The following is a 23238-nucleotide window of genomic DNA, read 5'->3' on the forward strand; positions in this document are numbered from 1 at the left end:
TATATTCTCGTACACATAGTTTAAACACATCTAACCCATGGTTTATATATATATTTCATAACTAATTATGAATAGCAGGAAACTATAATATATATATATGTATGAAGGATGGCGCTCCACGGTCTTCTTAAATAAAGTATATTTATTGCCAGCGTTTCAAGACCTAAACGGTCTTTTTCTCAAGGTGCTGGAAAAAAGTACATTAAAAAGTGCTTACCTTAAATAGCAGTGTGAGACTACAGGTGCATCCGTGCAGCCCGCCTTCCGGACGCCGTCCTCCTGGTCCCTGACGTCATTACCCGCGGACAAGCTGTGTCCCAAGCCACTGTGGGATGGTTGCTATGGAAACTCGTGAAGGACTTGGGCCCGCCGCCCCCCGGCTGTTAGTTTATGTATTTGGTTACTTAGCAACTGTGGGTTGCTATGTTGAGGAACGGGGAGTCACAGGCGCGCTGCAGGGATGTCCCTGAAAAGAATACAAAATAGTGCTTGTATTAAAGACATGAAATAAGGAAGCAGGGATAGAGCAATGCACATAATAATGAAAGAAATAAAAATACTATCACATTGTAAATCAATAAGAAAAATAAGAAAAACGATTACTGGAAGAGATGAACTTATTCCATAAGAGTGTTCCAAGAAATTTGATCATTCAGTCCCTTTGGATGAATGGTGTACAACATGTAAATCCACCTAGATTCTAATTTAAGCATTTTTTAGCTCGGTCCCCTCCGCGTGCGTTTTCTGGCACGTGATCTATTATTTTATACTTTAATGTTGACATTTGATGTTTTGCTTCCTTGAAATGCCATGCCACTGGTTGCTCAAGAACCTTGATTTTTTGTTTCAGACGATTTGATAGCAGATCGATGTTGCGCCATGCGTTCCCTGAACATACGTGTCGTCTGTCCAATATAACTCTTGCCGCATGGGCAAGTGATGATATATATGTCAAAGTCGAAAAATATCATGCTGCACGTTGCCATATATTAACCCCATGCGCTTGCCCGCTGCACGTGCACTCTCTCTCCCGCGCGTGCGCATATTCGCAGTTGCGTGACGGCGCCTCCACGGTCGTGCGCTCAGGCGTGTGGTATGTGCATTTACAGTAGAGTTTGTGTGCGTCTGGTGGGCGACTCGATCGTTACATAGTTAATCCGAATAGTATGTTTTATAGGTAATGGTCCCCTTAATAATAACTGTAAGTTTGTTTAGTATAACTGGTTCATGAACAAAGGAATTCCTCTTTGCATGATACGAAGGGTCAGATAGGGTCTGAGCGATGGTGTTTGGTACCTAACCGAAGAGTATTTTATTAGAAACAATCCGGTGCTGGTTAGGTAGAGATTAATTGCTCCTGCGTATAGTTATGTCTATACATAGTTTCTGGACATTTACTGTATTTGCGGTTCATTGTCCATGTGGTGGGAATCCTGAGATTCCCTCCCACCTGAGCAGTCTGGAATAGTCACAGCCCACCTGTTCAAACAAACCTATGACCTTTTGTTGTAATGTGAAGGCAGATTCCTGTGTCCAATGAACAATGAGATATAGGTCCCTTTGTAGTGTACTGTATGCAGTGTATATAAGGCAGCCAGTTTGGGCCAGCTCAGTCTACTCTCCACAAAAGGTTTTCATCACTGACTAACTATGGAGCTGGTGACCAGGACTGCGCAGCGATCATTCCCCAGTGTGTAAGTTTTTCTCTGTAGCCAACTTGTTCTCTGTTTGTATTTGCCATACTCTCTCTCTCTGTTATTGTTAAACTGTTGTATATTGTATATGTGTAGTTATCATGTTTAGGTATTGATGTTAGTCTGTAGTGTATAAGATGTTAACTGTATTTTTCCCTTTTTACATAACTAAATCTCGTTAGTAAAGGTTTAGGAACCTCAGCTGGGTGTCTATGTTTCTCTAGCTAGTACAAAGGGTTTCAATGTATCTCAATCACTCAAACAGCTTGCTTAAATATCCAGGTTAACCAGTGGTATATCATTGCAGTATCTCAATACTAAGACTTACAGTATAATCAGGCTCTGTGTTTAAAGTTTATAAAAGTTCTGTCTGTGTGTACGCTCGCTGTGTGTATTCCATACACCCAGAGTAGCGTGTGTACGTAATTTGCGTACCACGTGCGAGGCCTTCATACGCAAATAGCGTACGGAGGGCGTAGCACGTGCACTTGGTTTAGCGGCCATTACGGCTACACGGTATTAGTATATAGCTAATGTTAAAAGGTAGATAACTGACTATCAATTGGGGGCTCAAGTCCGGTCCACCTCATATCCGCAGTCAGGCGAAAACGCGCAGACTTTATCGATCAGCAAAGGGAGGAAAGGTAGTATCTTGTAGTGCTGATCAGATGAGAGTCTGCGTCTGATTCTTTTGGTTTGTAGGGATGCTGGTGGAATCCGAAGAAGGTAGGAACATTAAGCTATTGTCTTTTTAAATCTGGTTTTTATTTCTATTTGGTGCCAACTGCACACGCAGATTGGATTGCTTGTCTGTTTAAATAGGTTTAAAAGTATTTTTGGTCGCTCTGCATGGCTTGATAGTTTTATTTTTAGCTCAGGCCTAGAATAACTTAAGGGGCTGGAATGATGATTTTCTTTGTGACAAAAGAAGCCGCATGGTCTGTCCTCCATTTTGTGTAAACCTCATGGATGTGGAAGGGGGAGGAGCAGCGGCCATTTTGGGAAGGTCAAAAAATGTTTTTTCTGAATGGCTGATTTTCAGTTGACTCGGGAAATAATCAGCCATCAGCCAAAAGAAATCATCATTTAATGAGTTTTTAATGCATTTATTTAATCCATATCATAGTCAATCATAAGTGTTTCAGATAGAGTTTAACATAAGTTAATAGTAAAATGAATATTTGATTTAGGAAATACACAAATAAAACAAAGTTGTGGTTTTTTTTTTCTCTTTCTTCCTTCAAGAGCCTGTTTAACTCTGCTACTTGTGAGATGGGCCATTGAAATGCAAATGAACCTGTGTAACTGGGTTTTGTTTTTTTTTTCTCTCCCAGCAGTGAAAGAAATCGCCTTCACAGATAGTTAAAAAACACATTCATATGCAAATTAGAAGCACTGAATAAGGTCTCATATATGTAATAGTGATTAGTACATATATGTAATATCTATATGTGCGTGCTTACATTAATGTATGTCATTAGATTAATTTAGAATTGCATTTTCACCTGTGTATTTTCACATATCTCACTTTCCTGTTTGCCATTTATCATTGATAACGTGCTGAGAAAGATTTGTTGCTATTGGTAGTTAAAAGTAAAAATAATACGTTAAGGAGTAATTTGTAAAACACGCACACGGCTTTGCCTAAAGATACAAGGAAAGATCTGTGTGGTGCTCGGTAGATGATTACAGTTAAAGATCATTTACATTGATATAAACGTGTTAGTTGTATTTCTGTGGATATATCTGGCCTGCGTACACGTGTCTCTAACAAAGGGCGGGACTAGCGCACGCGACGCAAGGGCCGACGCACGGAGCGTATATTACGCAACGGAGCGTCTGGGTACGCCCACGTAATACAAATCACACGATAGTATTGTTTTAGTAGGCGATACTGAGGCAACGCGATAATAGCGCAAGTCAATCTCAGTGTCCAAAATTTTAATCTAATAGATCCTTCTCTAGTTGCAACTCCTCTGGGACTAGACTGCGATACTGAATGAAAGGGATTTCTGTACAGAAACGAAAGTAAAGAGTATAGGAGGTGAAAGAGTGTGTATATATAAGTATTTTCTCATTTTTGGTTGGAACGTAGAAGTCGAGTTCTCGTGAGGACATCCGCGAAAGTGACGGCGCGTGGTGGCTTGGGAGGCATCCCTTGTTAAATATTGAAATTAGAGCATTAGAGTATAGCAGACCAGGAGGTCTACTGTAGACACAGACCAGGAGGTCACGGACCAGGAGGTCCAGGTACAGCAGACTAGGAAGTCCGCTATAGAGTCAAGAAGCACAACCACAGGAGGGTTGGTGCAGTACCCATATAGGCCATCAAGCTCTGGCTGAAGGAATTAGCAGCCACAATTTTCGATTCCGCTGGTCGTTCCGCACATAAGATTAGTTGCTTGTGTGCAGTACGATTGTACCGCATGTAATTGTGTGCATTAGTTTGTAATTTGACCCAGTACCATTTGCGTACGCTAGAGGGGTCATAAACGCTATTTGTACATTCTAACGTGATTTGTGTAATTTTTTTTATTTTAAGGGAGATTCGCTGGTCACTCGGGAATTCTCTAACAACCAATAGTTACTGGGAAGGGTAAGTGCTCTTCGGATCACACCCACATGTTCCAGTAAATAGAGGTTCAGGTCGCAGGGGCCCTGGGTTGAGTACACCAGCGCTAGGGCAGCGTGTGGGCGTATTGGTCGACATGGGCGAGTGTGTGAAGGTACTCGGTAAACTTTCACCGTCGGCCTACCCCGGACATCTTGGTTTTTGTAAGGGTTCGCTGAAGACCCTGATTTGAAGGTCAGAGGTAGTGAAAGCAACAACTGCAAAGATGGGGGCCAGTTGTTCAGGTAGGGGGCGATCAACCTTGGTTCCGGTTGATTTAGTAAACCGGCCCATAAGGTCGGCAAGGTATATAACGTGTGATACAGACCAGGAGGTCCAAGATGAATCACATACAAAGGTTTTCAATGAATGGGAAAGAATGACTGTGCATGACGGGGAAAAGTTCCCACGGGTAGGCAGTTTTAGCCCCGAGGTGTTACAAAATCTAAGGAGAAGGATATGTCTCATTAAATCTGCAAAGAGACGGATCAAACATTATGATTATTTACAGTTATGGCAACGGGAAAGTGAAATACAAGGAGGATTAGCTTACACAGCGGACTCTCACTTTGGTAAGAAAAATATGGCAACAAGAGAGAAAGTGGTTACAGAGAATGGCACACTGGGGTATGATAAACATGCACTTAGTAACTGTATAGATGATAAGAATAATTGTAACGAATGTAACAATGATAAAAGTAAAACTGTTAAATGTACAACTGTTAACCCGTGCAAGTTGCACTCCATGTTAAACTTCCCTCAGGATTACAAGCAAGAAAGTGAGCCCAGCACGAGGTCGGCACCATTTCCAGCAGCCATCATACAAGACATCCAGGTGGACGCGACCAAATCGGTAAAGGCAGTAGTCAAACCCCCTTACGGAGGGTCAGGTGAGGTCGTGTCCACAGGTACGTACAGTGTTATATATCACGCACAAACAAATGTATCTCATATTGTAGAACCAACACAAGATGATGTTATAATTGAATGGAACATCAAAAGACACCTGGAGTCACAGGGCAGTAAGCAAATGACAATCAGTAGACAAGCCCTGACAACGAAGCCACACCAGCTTTAGCCCCAAACCCCTGTGAGAAATTCAAATGTGATAGTTTGTTATCATTGTCACAAAGAGGGACATTTTGCAAGAGATTGTAGATCAAGAAATATACAAAAGTCATATCAACCCCCTAGACAACGACATGACCATGATATCCAAAGAAACAGGGAAGCACAGGGAGGTAAGAAGCCTCAGATCCCTGTGGGTAAGTCAAAGGTGATAAGATGTTATAATTGCCAGAAGGAAGGTCATTTTGCACGAAGTTGTAGGTTTAAAGATCCACAAAAGGTATATCAACCCCCTAGACAAAAAAAAAACATGAGCAAAGTCATGATACACGAAATTGTAATCAGGGATCATTAGGCCTGGTAGTAAACCCGAGGTTACAGTTAATGATATTGGGAGGTCAGTTCCGTGTAGACTCAGGAACGGCCGGGTAAACTTTGTAATTTATCTGTAAATGTTTATTTTTCCCCATCTCTGACGTTCATCGGCAGAACTCAAACATCACATAGCTACTTGGTCTTTGCAGAAGTCTATCTAACCCCAGTGTGACCTACCGACATCGGTGTGTCCTGGCCAGGCACAAAAGGGTGCAGTGTGGAAATACTGGTGGGGGGAGACTGCGCAAAGATACCAATGGATGTGATGGTGTGACAGCCTGATGGTGAACGGAAGATCTGACAATGTTTTTTTTGTTTGTTGTTTTAGGTAACATATATATGAATTGTTCTCTCTCTCGTTTGTTTTTTTTCCTCTTCTCTCTCATGTTCTCATGCTTTACAGATGGTATGTCACACATCAGTTAGACAAATGGTAATGCAAGATTTTTGCTCCTTACAGAAAGATCGCAGATTTGGAAGGAATATTGTATCACCAGAATGTTCGTTTGGAAGATTGAGAGACAGCACCTTTAAGATGACAACAGAGCAAGAGGAACAACAAGATTAGAAGACATCGTAACATTTTTCTTTCCCCTCAATTATTATTTTTTTGTACCCCCATTACAAATTTCTCCTTTTCCTCCTATAAGATGGACTTGCCCCAAGAGACTGTGATCCGGATTTTCCTGTTGACCATGATGTTGGCTAGAGCAGTCTGTTTCGGTGAGAGTACCATGGAGGTCAAGAAAGGATCTGGAATGGGTTCTGATGACCAGGATGGAGGCGTAGATTTCCAAGAGCAGCACAATCACCGAGTAAAGGCGAGTATCAGAAAACGATCTGATAGCATTGACAATAGAAGGAATTGTGAAGGATTGTTAGCTGAAGAGAACTGCATCTGTAGGCACTGTGACAATATAGTTGAGGATGGGTGCATCAAGAAATGTCAGTCCAGTTTTAATGTCCACATGGACCGGCATCCATTGAGTGACTATCACTCCTTAGTGGGTAAAGTGTTAAACCAGACAGACTGTTGGGTATGCTCTCAAGTACCTCAAGGTCATAGCAAATCAGGACTAGTACCATTCCCTTTAACTGTAGGAGAGGTACTTGAGCTAAGTGGTGGGAGGCCGGTGGACAAGAGGTTTAAAATCTCTAGTCCTCCTAGTTTGAAGCTCTACCAATATCATGTGGATAGGTCCTTAGTATGCTTTAACATTTCCAATCCCCGAAAGCCGGGAAATTGGGAAGTGTCATGGAGTAATCAAACCATTACATTTTCACATAGAGCCGACAGAATGCCCATAGACACAGAACTTATACGCCAGATAGCCGACCATGGAAGATTTTTCCGGTTTAGGTACACTCTAGGAAGTAGGACCATGCGAGTTGGAGAAGTATCACCAGGATACTGTGCACATATCGTACAAACAGATACGTGTACTAAACAGATGGGAGAATTAGGGTTAGGAGATTTCACATGGAAAATTTGTAACATGGTAATGTCATACTCCGTCCCATATGTTCTCCCCGATGATGCATATTTCATATGCGGGAGGAAGGCGTATAAGTGGCTTGCCCCAAACTCAGAGGGATTGTGTTGCATTGGAAAAGTACTGCCTGAAGTAATGACTGTATCCTATATAAAAATGAAAGACATTCACCGCAGTGCCCAAGCTCCTTATACTCACACTCATTACGAGCACGTCGTTAAACGGCACCTGATAGAGAGGACAGAGCATCCGGCCTCTGATCTGATCCACGAATCCACCGGGATTCAATTCTTACTCGCGTTAGATATCACTCGTACCGCCAGAGGAGTGATAAATTATAAATATATATCTGCGCTAGCAAACTTGTTAGACAATATCACCGAAATGTATGACGACACGTTCAGGTACACTGGGAGAGAGTTACAAGCCTACAAAACAGAACTGGTCCAGCATAGGATGATTCTCAATTACCTCACAGCTGTGACAGGCGGGTATTGTGTTACCCTAGCAACTCAATATGGAGTAAAGTGCTGCACGAATATTACAAACAGCACTGAGGACCCGGCCGAGGTCATAGACCAAAAGATGGATGACATTTTACAATTAAAGTGGGAGTTCCGAAGGAGACATAATCTCACTCTCGCTGCTGTGAGTAATGAGCTGACCGGTTGGGTGTCATGGTTGAACCCACGAAATTGGTTCTCTGGTTTAGGAGAATGGGCCCAAGGTATTATTATGGATGTAGGGAAATTTCTCTTGTGTATTCTGGGAGTCGTCATATTGGTTGGCCTGATATTTAGATGCGTTCGGATTTTAACGAAGTGTAAAGGTAATACCAGAGTGATAAGTCTGAGGAGCGAGGACACTGTAATAACGACAACAAATTTGATTTATGACCCAACGATAGAGACAATGTTGTGATGAAAATGTGATTCCACGGTCCGTTTCCTTCACCCGTTTCTCCTTTGTTTTCCTCCAAGGTACAAAGACATCCGCTTGGAAGAAGAATTTGACAACCTCTTTTATACAGACCATTGATGAACTATGTCACCGACCCCCCCCCCATATCCCTAGTGACTTTAAATTTTTACGAAAGCCCAAATACTTTAGAGACTGTAATTTTATGGACATTGGAGAAAGCTTTTGTCGCCATTTATAGCAAAAGCATCGAGAGACATCAGACAACATGTACATCAAGACAAGACATCAAACAAGACCTCAATCGGCGAATGCATACTAAACTCACAGTTTATGACTGCATTTATAATAATTGCTTCTTATCCTCATTTCTACAAACTTCAGGTAATGACACACATAGTCGACAGGGAATATAGACACATATATCAGCATTCACATGTTCCCCCCATTCATGTATCATCAACTAAATGTGCTCCCCCATTTGTTGCAACCAAAAGCCGAAAAGAGCTCGGTAAAGTTTGACAGCCCATCCACAGACCCTTAATACGGGATAAGAAGGATTCAAATGTATACTTCGCAATACCTCGAAGCTTGATTTAAAACACGTACGGCACGATGATACATGACCCCTCAAACATTTACTGTATTTGCGGTTCATTGTCCATGTGGTGGGAATCCTGAGATTCCCTCCCACCTGAGCAGTCTGGAATAGTCACAGCCCACCTGTTCAAACAAACCTATGACCTTTTGTTGTAATGTGAAGACAGATTCCTGTGTCCAATGAACAATGAGATATAGGTCCCTTTGTAGTGTACTGTATGCAGTGTATATAAGGCAGCCAGTTTGGGCCAGCTCAGTCTACTCTCCACAAAAGGTTTTCATCACTGACTAACTATGGAGCTGGTGACCAGGACTGCGCAGCGATCATTCCCCAGTGTGTAAGTTTTTCTCTGTAGCCAACTTGTTCTCTGTTTGTATTTGCCATACTCTCTCTCTCTGTTATTGTTAAACTGTTGTATATTGTATATGTGTAGTTATCATGTTTAGGTATTGATGTTAGTCTGTAGTGTATAAGATGTTAACTGTATTTTTCCCTTTTTACATAACTAAAATCTCGTTAGTAAAGGTTTTGGAACCTCAGCTGGGTGTCTGTGTTTCTCTAGCTAGTACAAAGGGTTTCAATGTATCTCAATCACTCAAACAGCTTGCTTAAATATCCAGGTTAATCAGTGGTATATCATTGCAGTATCTCAATACTAAGACTTACAGTATAAACAGGCTCTGTGTTTAAAGTTTATAAAAGTACTGTCTGTGTGTACGCTCGCTGTGTGTATTCCATACACCCAGCGTAGCGTGTGAACGTAATTTGCGTACCACGTGCGAGGCCTTCATACGCAAATAGCGTACGGAGGGCGTAGCACGTGCACTTGGTTTAGCGGCCATTACGGCTACACGGTATTAGTATATAGCTAATGTTAAAAGGTAGATAACTGACTCTATCATATACCACAAATTTTGTGGTGCATGTTACTGCATGCCGGATCTTATACTTAGTTCCCAAATGGGGATGGTTGAATGTGGTTCCAATTTCCATGTAACGGCATGTGGTACAAGAAATGCATCTATAGCATCCTGGTTTTTTATGGATGGTGTTAGAAGGTTTCAAAAGCATGGGGGTTATATCACTCTTCGTTAGGATATCCTTAAGGTTTCTGCCTCTTTTGTAACAAGTCATTGGTTTCCTCCTATGAAAGGTTGGTAAATCAGGGTCAGAGCTGACTATGGGCCATAAGGCCCTGGTGGCCCTAGGTACTATTGAGGTACCTAATGTGAACTCTGTGATAAACGGAAGCAAGTTACTTTAATTTTTAGAGGGAGAGGAATTCAACAACTGTGTACGTGTCATCTTGAGTTCTTGAGTACTTCCTATTTTTGTTGTGACAAGATGTTATAATTATAAACCCTGATAAAAATGTTTGCACAATCAGGTTAACCTGCGGCTCGACTTCTGCTGGGTTGCTGGTGATATGCGCAACCCTCATCATTTGGGACAGAGTTAAACCTTTCTTCAGGGCCAGGGGATGAAAACTGTTGGAAACAAGCAAGGTATTACGGTCAGTGCTCTTACTATACACAGAAGTTACAATCTTCTGGTTTTGTATTTGTATAGTGACATCCAGAAAATTCACCTCCCTATGACTGTAATTATGAGTGAATGTGATGGGGGTATCTTGAGCATTGATGTCCATGATTAATTGTATCAAGTTATCTTCACTACCTTTCAAAATTAGGAACAGGTCGTCGATATATCTTGTATACCAAACAATCTGATCCATAACTTCTAGGTTTGTGAAAAATAATCTTTTTTCATAAGCAAACATAAAAATGTTTGCGAATGATGGAGCTACGCAACTTCCCATGGCACACCCCTGCTTTTGTAGATAAAACTGACCGTTGAAGTAACAGTAATTTATTTTCAAGGTAAGTTCCAACAAATGTAAAAAAATATTAGAATCTATTGAGGTAAAAGAATTGGTGCGCAGGAAGGTCTCCACTGTTTGTAAGCCCTCATCATGCGGGATAACTGTGTACAAGTTTTTAACGTCCACTGTGCACAGTAAAGATGTAGATGGTAGAGTCCTGGGTCCAGGAGCACTCGCGAACAAACATATGTATCTATTGGTTGTAGCTCTTCTCTGTGATATTGTTGTATTTCTGTGTATATCCCTTTTAGTAAATACTTGTTACTGCGTTGGACCACAACATTACATTTAACTACTGGTGTCGCATTCCATTCTTGTTTGGGTTATAAGGTGTATCCAGCCACACGTGTCGCTGCATTGTGCGATTCAGCGTGTCGGCGTGTTTACTATTATTCTTTTGCACGTTATTTGACTTTTTATTTAATAAAAGCACTTAAGGCAATTCCAGTTGTCGTGGTCACGCCCTCGGGCATTCATTGCTACTGTCAATACGCATGTCCAGGAGTCCCATAGCTAGTCCTAAATTCAAATACCAGTCAGTTCCTACAACTGAGGCTCCCAGTCACGGTCATCAGCCCTCAGTTGAGACAGTAAGCACTGACCTAATGGATCCAGCCGGAGACCAGGCCCAAGCGATTAGGCTAATACAAGAACTGGCAATCCGCCTTGAACGTCAGGAGGCTGCTCAAGGCCATGTTGTTCGCTGTCTCCAGGACCTCTCCTCCCGGCTGGATGAAATTCAAGCGGCCCTCCGTGGCTCAGGAGCGTCCAGTGCGCAGACTCCAGCTTCTCCGGTGGTGTCCCCACCCACCATACCCGTTCCTGCTCCTTACCTTCACTTGCCGTCTCCTGCTAAATATGATGGATCCCCAAAAGCCTGCAGGGGTTTCCTAAACCAGTGCGAGATCCACTTTGAATTGCAACCCAGCAGTTTCCCTACAGACCGCATTAAGGTGGCATACCTAATTTCTCTACTCAGTGGTGCTGCTCTAGACTGGGCCTCACCTATATGGGAAAGGTCTGATGCCCTGTTGTCATCCTATGCTAACTTCGTGGCAACGTTCAGACGAATTTTCGATGAGCCAGGTCGAGTGACATCAGCTTCTTCAGAGATCCTTCGGCTGCGTCAGGGGACGCGAACTGTCGGGCAGTATTTGGTGCAATTTTAGACGTTGGCATCTGGAGTCTCCTGGAATGATGACGCTCTTTACACAGCTTTCTGGGGAGGGCTATCCGAGCGTATCAAAGATGAGCTCGCTGCTAGAGACTTGCCTTTAACATTAAACGAGCTTATTTCCCTCTGCACTAAGGTCGATTTACGGTTCCGTGAAAGAGCAGTTGAACGAGAAAGATCCACATTTCCCAAGATTCCTACTGCTTCCATTCCTCGTCAGCCATCTCAGTCTAGGGAGGAACCTATGCAGATAGGTCGCTCCTGTTTATCTCCGGCAGAGCGTAGTAGACGTCTCGCTGAGCGTCTCTGTCTGTACTGTGCCGAATCTTCTCACGTTATCAAGTCCTGTCCCAAGCGTCCGGGACAACCCCAAGTCCTCGCCTACCAAGGGGAAGACCAGCTAGGAGTGACGAATTTCTCTCCACCTTCAAGTAACTGCAATCTCTCAGTTTCTCTGCAGGTGGCTCAGCATACAAAGAATCTCACTGCCTTATTGGATTCTGGAGCAGCCGGAAACTTTATTACAGAGAGGTTCGTTAAGCAGTGGTCTCTACCCACTGAGAGACTGTCGTCTCCTATATCTCTAACTGCCGTGGACGGCAGTAGGATACCTGATGCGGTGCTTACCTCCAAGACCTATCCGTCTGAAGTTAGGGGCTCAGCATACAGAGTTGATTTCCTTCCAGGTTATCCCCAGGGCCACCCATCCTGTGGTCCTAGGCCTCCCATGGCTACGTCTGCATAATCCTCAAGTTGATTGGAAGTCGACCCGTATCCTGGCATGGGGTCCTTCCTGCTCAGAGACTTGTCTCCAAAAAGAGCTTCCAGTTTGCATATCCTCCTCCAAGTCTTCAGATGTTCCGTCTCCTCCATGCCAAGACTTCAAACTACAGTTTTGTCCAGGGTCACCGAATCACAAGGCTGATGCCCTTTCCCGCTCCTGGGAGCAAGAAAATGAGTCTGAGTCTACTGACAAGCATTATATTGTTGATCCAGTGGCGTTCTATGCAGTGAGGATGGACTCTATGCCCCCGCCAGGGAAAAGTTTCGTGAAGCCGGCTTTCAGAAGGAAGCTCTTGCATTGGGCACATTCCTCGCGCTTTGCCGGACACGCGGGTATATGCAAGACCTTAAAATTCGTTTCCAGATCAAACTGGTGGCCGACCCTAAAAAAGGACATTGCTGAATTTGTGGCCTCCTGCCCAAAATGTGCCCAGCACAAAGTACCCCGCCAGTCACCCACTAGGCAACTGGTTTCCTTGTCTGTTCCTCATCGTCCGTGGGCTCATCCCTTGATGGATTCGGTCACGGATCTCCCACTTCCAAGTGGGCACAAGTCTTCATCCAGAAGTTCCATTCCAGATGGCCAGGTAAACTTAAGAAGTGTCCTGGGGCCACTCCTGAAGGAGGGGGTACTGTCACGATCCGGGTACTGAGACTCCATTTTCCCTTCTGGATGCACGTCACTCCTGCCCCTGTGGCCACTGTGCGCGTCTGGGCGCATGAAGTTCTGCTGTTGCGGCCTCCGCCACCATTACTACATGTTTCACAGTACTTAATTCCCCTTCTGTGTGTGTTCATGGGCGCAGCCATGTTAGACTCGTCACATGACATTATTCCTCCTATCCACAGTGCTGACAATGCTGGAGCCTTGTCATAATTGCCAGACCAATCCCTGCTATGCAGCAGGTATAAATATCCTGTCCCAGCTCCCAAAAGATTGTCAGTGCTTCAATTGTCTTCAGTGTTTCCAGCCTGCAAGCTTCACTACAGACTCTCCTGCGATTCCATTCTGCAGTTCAGCCTGACTTCCCTGGTGATTACACTCTGTAGTGTAACCCGACTCTCCAGTGATTAACCCTCTACAGTCTACTCTGATTCCTGCGTTTGAACTTTGGCTTTTCAGTAACCATCCTTCATTCCTCAGTTGCCAGCGCACTCCAGCTTCTTTCCTCATTTACCTACAAACCCCAGTTTCGTTTCTCATCTTCCAGCGAACCCTAGCTTCATTTATTGTTTACAGAACTTTCCTCCATATTCCAGGTTCCTGGTCTTAACCAGTTGTGCACCTAATTATCACTTGTGACTTTCTATTATTCTTTTGCACGTTATTTGACTTTTTATTTAATAAAAGCACTTAAGGCAATTCCAGTTGTCGTGGTCACGCCCTCGGGCATTCATTGCTACTGTCAATACGCATGTCCAGGAGTCCCATAGCTCCTCCTAAATTCAAATACCCGTCAGTTCCTACAACTGAAGCTCCCAGTCACGGTCATCAGCCCTCAGTTGTGACACAAGCTGAGCAAAGTGATGGCTGAAACTGGACTGTTGTGGCCAGAAGCACTGCCACTAGTGTTGTACAGCGTCAGAACCACTCCCAGGTCACCGTTTAACCTATCAAACTTTGAAATCCTTTTTGGACAACAACCCCATGTGTTGATAGACCCCCAGGATGATCTGAAGTGCAATAATGAAATGAATGTGCAATATTTGGTTAGGATGAGCCAGCAACTGAGAAACCAGCAAAGGAATCTGAAATTGGCGATTCCTGACGTACCAAACAGTAATTGTCATGACATTGAACCTGGGGACTATGTGATGATTCTAAATTTTCTACGCTCAAGTTGCCTCACAGGCAGGTGGGAAGGACCGTATCAAGTTTTGTTGACCAGCACGACAGCACTGAAGGTTGCAGAGAGAGAGAGAGAGAGAGAGAGAGAGAGAGACACTTGGGTCCACTCGTCCCACTGCAAGAAGGTCGCTGACCCGGAGAAAACTCGTGAGAAAATGTGAAGAGAACCTCTTATCACTAGAGAATCTGTTCCGGAAATGCTGAGAGGCAGGACTGTTGAACAGCACCTGAGCGTGGTGAACAGCAAAATCAAGGACGGTTGTCTTATTTTTTCTCTCTCTTCAAACACCCCCCCTCTGCATTTTTCTTTTCTCCTCCCCTTTTTTCCCCCCCCCTTTACCGAAATGGATCCACATCAAGAGACTGTGTTCCGACTTTTTCTTGTGCTTCTATTTTGATCAGGACAATTTGTTTTTGTGAGGGCCCCTGAGAAGTCTAGCAAGGATCTGGAATGGGTTCTGATGGAGAGGATGAATTCGTAGGACCCCAGGATCTGTCCATCACTTTGGTCAAAGCTGGTATAAGTAAGAGATTTGGTAGTCACGGAGCTCGGAGGCAATGTGAAGGGTTATTGTCTGATGAAAACTGCATATGCAAGTACTGCGATAACATAGTCGAAGGTGGGTGCATCCAGAGATGACAGTCAAACAATAATATCAATATTGACGGACATCCTTTGAGTGATTACCACTCATTAGTGGGTACGGTCTTAACCAAACGGAATGCTGGGTGTGCTCACAAGTACCTCAAAGACAGAGTAAATTGGGATTAGTGCCATACCCCTTAACAGTAAATGAGGTACTCAAATTACATGGGGGGAGACCGGTGGACAGACAATTCAATATATCTAGGCCCCCTAGCTTAAAGCTCCACCAGTACCACGTAGATAGGTCACTACTGTGTTTCAACATATCCAATTTCCGGAAACCAGGAAAATAAGATTTTAAACCTACCGGTAAATCTTTTTCTCGTAGTCCGTAGAGGATGCTGGGACTCCGTAAGGACCATGGGAAAGACGGGCTCCGCAGGAGACATGGGCACTTTAAGAAAGACTTTGGATCTGGGTGTGCACTGGCTCCTCCCTCTATGCCCCTCCTCCAGACCTCAGTTAGAGAAACTGTGCCCAGAGGAGACGGACAGTACGAGGAAAGGATTTTTGTTAATCTAAGGGCAAGATTCATACCAGCCACACCAATCACACCGTATAACTTGTGATATACCATCTAGTTAACAGTATGAAAAAACAACATATCATCGGTCCAAAACCGACAAAACTATAACATAACCCTTATGAAAGCAATAACTATATACAAGTCTTGCAGAAGTAGTCCGCACTTGGGACGGGCGCCCAGCATCCTCTACGGACTACGAGAAAAAGATTTATCGGTAGGTTTAAAATCGTATTTTCTCTAATGTCCTAGAGGATGCTGGGACTTTGTAAGGACCATGGGGATTATACCAAAGCTCCCAAACGGGCGGGAGAGTGCGGATGACTCTGCAGCACCGATTGAGCAAACAGGAGGTCCTCCTCAGCCAGGGTATTAAACTTATAGAACTTTGCAAAGGTGTTTGACCCCCGACCAAGTAGCAGCTCTGCACAGCTGTAGTGCAGAGACCCCTCGGGCAGCCGCCCAAGACGAGCCCACCTTCCTAGTGGAATGGGCCTTAACTGATTTTGGTAACGGCAATCCTGCCGTAGAATGCGCCTGCTGAATCGTGTTACAGATCCAGCGAGCAATAGTCTGCTTAGAAGCAGGACCGCCAACTTTGTTGGCTGCATACAGAACAAACAGTGCTTCTGTTTTTCTGATCCTGGCCGTTCTGGCCACGTCAATTTTCAAAGCCCTGACCACATCAAGGGACTCGGAATCCTCCAAGTAACGTGTAGCCACAGGCACGACAATAGGTTGGTTCATATGAAAGGATGAGACCGCCTTAGGTAGGACTTGAGGACGGGTCCGCAATTCCGCTCTATCCATATGGAAAACCAGATAGGGGCTTTTATGTGCTAAAGCTGCTAATTCCGAAACTCGCCTAGCCGAAGCCAAGGCTAACAACATGACCACCTTCCAAGTGAGATATTTCAACTCCACCGTTTTAAGTGGTTCAAACCAATGTGACTTAAGAAAACTCAACACCACGTTAAGGTCCCAAGGTGCCACCGGAGGTACAAAAGGAGGCTGAATATGCAGTACTCCCTTCACAAAAGTCTGTACTTCAAGCAGAGAGGCCAATTCCTTTTGAAAGAAAATGGATAAGGCCAAAATCTGAACTTTAATAGAGCCTAATTTTAGGCCCAAATTCACTCCAGTTTGTAGAAAGTGAAGAAAACGGCCTAGATGGAATTCTTCCGTAGGAGCATTCCTAGCCTCACACCAAGAAACATATTTTCTCCATATTCGGTGATAATGTTTAGATGTCACGTCCTTCCTAGCCTTTATTAGCGTAGGAATGATCTCATCCGGAATACCTTTTTCCGCTAGGATCCGGCGTTCAACCGCCATGCTGTCAAACGCAGACGCGGTAAGTCTTGGAACAGACAAGGGACCCTGTTGCAACAGGTCCTGTCTTAGAGGAAGAGGCCACGGATCTTCTGTGAGCATTTCCCGCAGATACGGATACCAGGTCCTTCGTGGCCAATCCGGAACAATGAGTATTGTTCTCACTCCACTTTTTCTTATTATTCTCAACACCTTGGGTATGAGAGGAAGAGGAGGAAATACATAGACCGACTGGAACACCCACGGTGTCACTAGGGCGTCCACAGCTACCGCCTGAGGGTCTCTTGACCTGGCGCAATACCTTTGTAGCTTTTTGTTGAGACGGGACGCCATCATGTCTATTTGGGGCAGTCCCCACCGACTTGCAATCTGTGCGAAGACTTCCTGATGAAGTCCCCACTATCCCGGATGCAGGTCGTGTCTGCTAAGGAAGTCTGCTTCCCAGTTGTCCACTCCCGGAATGAACACTGCTGACAGTGCGCTTACATGATTCTCCGCTCAGCGAAGGATTCTGGTGGCCTCCGTCATTGCCACTCTTCTCCTTATGCCGCCTTGGCGGTTTACATGAGCTACTATGGTGACGTTGTCTGACTGGATCAGAACTGGTCGGTCGCGAAGTAAGGTCTCCACTTGACGTAGGGTGTTGTATATGGCCCTTAGTTCCAGGATGTTGATGTGAAGGGTTCACTACGATATGCCGGCGGTCGGGCTCCCGGCGACCAGCATACCGGCGCCGGGAGCCCGACCGCCGGCTTACCGACAGTGTCGCGAGAGCAAATGAGCCCCTTGTGGGATCGCCACGCTATTTTATTCTCCCTCCAGGGGGGTCGTGGACCCCCACGAGGGAGAATAAGTGTTGGTATGCCGGCTGTCGGGATCCCGGCACCGGTATACTGTGCGCCGGGATCCCGTCAGTCGGCATACTGAAGACCACCCGATGTGAAGACAAGCCTCTTGACTTGACCAAAGGCCTTGGAAATCTCTTCCCTGTGTGACTGCTCCCCAACCTCGGAGGCTCGCGTCCGTGGTCACCAGGATCCAGTCCTGCATGCCGAACCTGCGACCCTCTAGAAGGGGAGCACTCTGTAGCCACCACAGGAGAGATACCCTGGCCCTGGGAGACAAGGTGATCCGCTGATGCATTTGCAGATGTGACCCGGACCATTTGTCCAATAGGTCCCATTGGAAGGACCTTGCATGGAACCTGCCGAAGGGGACGGCTTCGTATGTCGCCACCATTTTTCCCAGGACTTGAGTGCAATGATGTACTGACACTTGTTTTGGCTTCAACAGGTTCTTGACTAGCGTCATGAGTTCCTGTGCTTTTTCTATCGGAAGAAAAACCCTTTTCTGGTCTGTGTCCAGAATCATGCCCAAGAAGGGCAGACGAGTCGTAGGATTCAGCTGCGACTTTGGAATATTGAGAATACAGCCGTGTCGCTGTAAAACCTTCAGTGAAAGTGACACGCTGCTCAGCAACTTCTCCCGTGATGTCGCTTTTATGAGGAGATTGTCCAAGTACGGGATAATTGTGACACCCTGCTTGCGCAGGAGCACCATCATTTCCGCTATTACCTTGGTAAAAATTCTCGGGGCCGTGGAAAGCCCAAATGGCAACGTCTGAAATTGGTAATGACAATCCTGTACCGCAAATCTCAGGTACGCCTGATGAGGAGGATATATGGGAACATGCAGGTATGCATCCTTTATGTCCAGAGATACCATAAAATCCCCCCCTTCCAGGCTGGCGATGACCGCTCTGAGCGATTCCATCTTGAACTTGAACCGTTTTAAGTAAAGGTTCAGGGATTTTAAATTCAAAATGGGTCTGACCGAACCGTCCGGTTTCGGGACCACAAACAGAGTTGAGTAGTACCCCTTCTCTCTTTGAAGCAGGGGAACCTCGACCACCACCTGCTGAAGACACAATTTTTGAATCGCCTGTAACACTATCTCCCTTTCCAGGGGAGAAGCCGGTAGGGACGATTTGAAAAACCGGCGAGGAGGCACCTCTTCGAATTCCAGCTTGTATCCCTGGGAAACAATTTCTATTGCCCAGGGATCCACCTGTGAGTGAACCCAGATGTGGCTGAAAAGTCGAAGACGTGCCCCCACTGGGGCGGACTCCCTCAGGGGAGCCCCAGCGTAATGCAGTGGATTTTGCAGAGGCCGGGGAGGACTTCTGTTCCTGGGAACTAGCTGTGTTGTGCAACTTTTTCCCTCTGCCCTTACCTCTGGCAAGGAAGGACGACCCACGTACTCTTTTGCTTTTATTAGAACGAAAGGACTGCATTTGATAATGAGGCGCTTTCTTAGATTGTGAGGGAATAAAAGGCAAAAAATTCGATTTACCTGCCGTAGCTGTGGAGACGAGGTCCGAGAGGCCCTCTCCAAACAATTCCTCACCCTTGTAAGGCAAAACCTCCATATGCCTCTTTGAGTCGGCATCACCTGTCCACTGTCGGGTCCATAAGACTCGCCTAGCAGAAATAGACATAGCGTTTATCCCGGAACCCAGTAAACTAATGTCTCTTTGAGCATCCCTCATATATAAGACTAGTGTTCACTCTAGGATTTTTTAGGGCAGGGTGCTGATCACGGGAAGGGCACATTTTTCATTCGTGAGGGCACATTTTTAAGTTAGAAGGGCAAAATTAGGTACATACTATAATGCTTGGTGTTCCCATTCCTATAGGTGAAAGCATGGACAGTGCGCGCCGGAGGCGTGCAGCAAAAATTTAGGGGAGTTGTTTCGTGAGGAAGGGGCGTGACCACATAATAGTACCAAATCACATTATACCACACAATAGTGCTGCTTATACACATTGCACCAGGTAGAACCTCCTAAACACACTGCGCCAGGTGTATACATATTGCGCCAGATAGAGCACGTTATACACATTGCACCAGGTAGAACCTCCTATACACACTGCACCAGGTAGAGCACGTTATACATATTGCGCCAGGCAGAGCACTGAGGCACACTGCACCAGGGGTAGAGCACTGAGGCACACTGCACCATGGAGAGAACACTGAGGCACACTGCAACAGGGAGAGAACACTGAGGCACACTGCAACAGGGAGAGAGCACTAGGAGGAAGGGGAGGACGGGTCAGCGGGGCCGGTCTCTTGATGCTGACGGCGGAGCCCAGGTCAGCGCGCAGCGCCATGGTGAGGGGGAATCAAACCATGCCGGAGGACTGGCGGGAGACACCGCAGGCTCTGATTGGCTGCTCCTCCCCACTGCACGCTGACCCTGTCTCCGCCTTCAGCTGAGAGCTATCAGCGCGGCGGGGGGGGGGGGGGGGGGAGAGGTGACAGCGCGGCGGGGGGAGAAGAGCAGTCCTTAGCAGGGCGGGCACAAACGGGCAGGGCGGCATTCTGTCACTCAAAATAGGGGCAGGGCGCAGCGCCCTGCGAAAGAAGCTTAGAGTGAACACTATAAGACAGCATCTTTTATATGCCCTAGGGTCATTAAAATGGTATCCTTATCAAGGGTCTCAATATCCGCCGATAAGGAATCTGTCCATGCTGCTACAGCACTACAAACCCAGGCCGACGCAATTGCCGGTCTGAGTAACGTACCAGAATGTGTGTAAATGGACTTCAAGGTAACCTCCTGCTTGCGGTCAGCAGGATCCTTGAGGGTAGCCGTATCTTGGGATGGGAGCGCTATCTTTTTTGATAAGCGTGTCAAAGCCTTGTCTACCCTAGGGGAGGATTCCCACCGTATTCTGTCCTTTGGCGGGAAAGGATACGCTATAAGAATCCTTTTGGGAATCTGCAGTTTTTTGTCTGGAGTTTCCCACGCTTTTTCGCATAATTCATTCAGCTCATATGAGGAGGGAAAGGTGTCCTCAGGTTTCTTTCCTTTATACATGTGTACCCTCGTGTCAGGGACAGGGGGTTCCTCTGTGATATGCAAAACATCTTTTATTGCAATAATCATATATCGAATACATTTAGCCACTTTTGGCTGTAATTTTGCATCATCGTAGTCGACACTGGAGTCTGAATCCGTGTCGGTATCTGTGTCAACTATTTGGGATAGTGGGCGCTTCTGAGACCCCGAAGGTCTCGGCGACATTGGGACAGACATGGGTTGACTCCCTGACTGTACCCTAGCTTCAGCTTTGTCTAATCTTTTGTGCAATAAATTAACATTAGCACTTAAAACATTCCACATATCCATCCAGTCAGATGTCGGCGCTGCCGACGGAGACCTTACATTCATACACTCCCCCTCCTCCTTAGGTGAGCCTTCAATCTCAGACATGTCGACACACGCGTACCGACACCCCACACACATACAGGGAAGCTCTTTTCTGAAGACAGGTTCCCCACCAGGCCCTTTGGAGAGACAGAGAGAGAATATGCCAGCACACACCCCAGCGCTATATGACCCAGGAAAAAACACAGAATGTTCACCCAGTAGCACTTTTTAAGTATGTATATGCGCCAATTATGTGCCCCCCCCCCCTCTACTTTAAAACCCTCTTTCACCGTGTACCAAGCAGGGGAGTCCGGGGAGCTTCCTCTCAGCGGTGCTGTAGAGAAAAATGGCGCTGGTGAGTGCTGAGAAGCCCCGCCCCCTCGGCGGGGCTTCTGCGCTCAAAATTCTTAATAACATGGCGGGGGCTCTTTATATACATGTACAGTGCCCAGCTGTACATGTATATGTAGATATTTGCCACAGGAGAGGTTTATATTGCTGCCCAGGGCGCCCCCCCCCTGCGCCCTGCACCCTTACAGTGACCGATGTGTGTGAGGTGAATGGGAGCAATGGCGCACAGCTTCACTGCTGTGCGTTACCTCTATGAAGATCAAGCCATCTTCTGCCGCCTTTGAAGTCTTTTCCTCACAAACTCACCCGGCTTCTTTCTTCCGGCTCTACGAGGACGGCGGCGCGGCTCTGGGACGGACGGCGAGGGTGAGACCTGCGTACCGATCCCTCTGGAGCTAATGGTGTCCAGTAGCCTAAGAAACAGAGCCCTGAAACTCAGAGAAGTGGGTCTGTTTCTCTCTCCTCAGTCCCTTGATGCAGGGAGTCTGTTGCCAGCAGGCTCCCTGAAAATAAAAAACCTAACTAAAATACTTTCTTTTACAGGAAACTCAGGAGAGCTCCCTGAAAGCACCCAGTCTCCACTGGGCACAGTATCAAACTGAGGTCTGGAGGAGGGGCATAGAGGGAGGAGCCAGTGCACACCCAGATCCAAAGTCTTTCTTAAAGTGCCCAAGTCTCCTGCGGAGCCCGTCTATCCCATGGTCCTTACGGAGTCCCAGCATCCTCTACGTTAGAGAAATTGGGAAGTAACATGGAACAATCAGACAATGACCTTTTCACACAGAGTTTATAAAGAACCCATCAACTCTGAGCTTGTACGTGGGATAACCACAAGTGGAAGGTACCTCCGATACAGGTATACACGTGGGATCAAAACCATGTGGGCCGGAAAGGTGTCACAGGGATATTGTGCACACATCATCCAGCCAGATACTTGTATCGAACAGATGGAAGTGCTGGGGACCGGTTTCTTCGTAAAAATTATTTGTGATATGATCTTGATACATTTTGTCCCCTATGTTCTTCCAGATGACGCCTATTTCATATGTGGAAGGACGGCGTACAAGTGGCTTACTCTGAGCTCTGAAGGGTTGTGTTACCAGAAGTCATTACCATTGCACATGACAAAATGAAAGATATTCATGGTAGCGCTCTGCCTCCTTATACTCACATCCACTACGAACACATTTTCAAGAGACACCTCATAGACAGGGGAGAGCTCGCAGCCTCTAATTTGATCCATGAATCTACCGGGATTCAGATTCTTCTTGCATTAGATATCACCCATACTGCCAGAGGAATTATAAATTATAGGTACATCCATGCGCTAGCGAACTTGATAGATTATATCACTGAGATGTATGATGACACTTTCAGGTATATGGGCAGGGAACTACAGGCCTACAAGAAGGAACTGGTCAAGCACTGGATGGTCTTAAATTATGTCACGGCCGTGACAGGTGGGTATTGTGTTACTTTGGCGACCCAATATGGTGTGAAGTGCTGCACGTATATTACGAACAGTACCGAGGACCCAACAGAGATCATCGATCAAAAGATGGACGAGATCTTGCAGTTGAAGTGGGAGTTAAGAAGGGAACACAATCTCACTTTAGCGGCTGTGGGTAATGAATTGACCGGATGGGCCTCATGGTTGAACCCACTCAAATGGTTTTCTGGGTTAGGAGAGTGGGCACAAAATGTGATTGCAAGCGTGGGAAAGTT

At 45.8% G+C, this 23238-nt stretch overlaps 1 protein-coding gene across 6 annotated transcripts in view; it reads right to left on the reverse strand.

Moving 5' to 3' along the window:
* The window catches only part of LOC134966326 (zinc finger protein OZF-like), a 227664-nt gene that overhangs the window by 135449 nt on the left and 68977 nt on the right, over positions 1-23238 (reverse strand). For 3 of the 6 annotated variants that reach the window (XM_063942983.1, XM_063942982.1, XM_063942984.1), the window contains exon 2: positions 218-466. The exons of the other annotated variants lie outside the window; for them this stretch is intronic. The gene's annotated coding sequence lies outside the window, so the exon portion shown is untranslated. The remainder of the gene's footprint in view (positions 1-217; positions 467-23238) is intronic. 6 annotated transcript variants of the gene reach the window in all.

The sequence above is a fragment of the Pseudophryne corroboree genome, chromosome 10 (genome assembly GCF_028390025.1).
Source record: "Pseudophryne corroboree isolate aPseCor3 chromosome 10, aPseCor3.hap2, whole genome shotgun sequence".
In the NCBI taxonomy this organism is placed as follows: domain Eukaryota; kingdom Metazoa; phylum Chordata; class Amphibia; order Anura; family Myobatrachidae; genus Pseudophryne; species Pseudophryne corroboree.